This window comes from Austrofundulus limnaeus, unplaced genomic scaffold, assembly GCF_001266775.1.
Source record: "Austrofundulus limnaeus strain Quisiro unplaced genomic scaffold, Austrofundulus_limnaeus-1.0 Scaffold83, whole genome shotgun sequence".
Taxonomy (NCBI): domain Eukaryota; kingdom Metazoa; phylum Chordata; class Actinopteri; order Cyprinodontiformes; family Rivulidae; genus Austrofundulus; species Austrofundulus limnaeus.
Genome location: NW_013952485.1, coordinates 97,182 through 98,216, shown reverse-complemented (window position 1 = coordinate 98,216; position 1,035 = coordinate 97,182).

Genomic DNA, 1,035 nt, shown 5'->3' with positions numbered 1-1,035 from the left:
GCCTGGGGGCCCGGGCCTCTGTGTCGGTGCCTGGATCCACTCTGGCGCGGTGGGTACCAGCGGGGCCTGTGAGTTCGCCACTGCTGGTCCCGGGGGTTGCTGAATGTGGTCGCTGGTGGGGCTCTTCCGGTTCTCTCCGGTGGTCCTCTTTGGGGGGTGGGTGGGCGCCCCTTCCGGCGCGGGTGTCCCTAGGGGCTGCGTGCTTGGGGTCCCTCTCGGGGTCTTTGGCACTGATCTCCCTTGTGTCGGCTACCGGCTTTGCGGGTTGCATCTGTGGTCCCCCCGCACTCACTTTGAAACCTTCCACGGGAGAGATCCATGCATGCTCACAACTGCACACAAACAGGCTTTTACATCCTGGGTTTCTATTCGGGCACTGACGGAAGGATATGTGCATATGTGTATGTATGTGTGCATGTATGTATATGGGCATGTATATGTATGGGTATGTATGTGTGTATGTATGTATATGAAAGTGTTTGGATATGTAGGTAGGGGTATGGTTGTGTATATATTTGTWTATGTAAATGYGTATGGTTTTCAGCAAGGCTTAAGTCATTATAATTACATAGTTATGCATTTTTGTTGCTGTGGTTTTGCTATCTTTGTTTTGTAGGTGTGGAGCCGAGAAGTCCGGTGTGATGTCTTGTGTTTTCTCAACATATATTTTACATATCTTCTAATCTCTTTTTCACTCTTTCTCAATGCATTTCACTTTTTTCTTTTTTCTTCTTTTTCTCCTATTATTATAAAAAAAAGTGAGATGTACTGTTTTGCAGATAGCTCCAGGGCTAAATTATTAAACATCATGTTTAATGTTTCAACCTTTTTTGCAGAACATTGAAAAGAATAAAAAATAATAAATTTAGCTTTTTAGCCTTTGGTTTTTTTTGTGTGTGTGTTTTACTATCAACTGTACCCTATCATCATCATTCCCAAAATGTGTTGTGTAAACATGTAATTAACATAAACAATTTCAAAAGTAATTAGATATTTTCACATCACAAACAAGATTTTGTAGAGTAGAGAAATAAC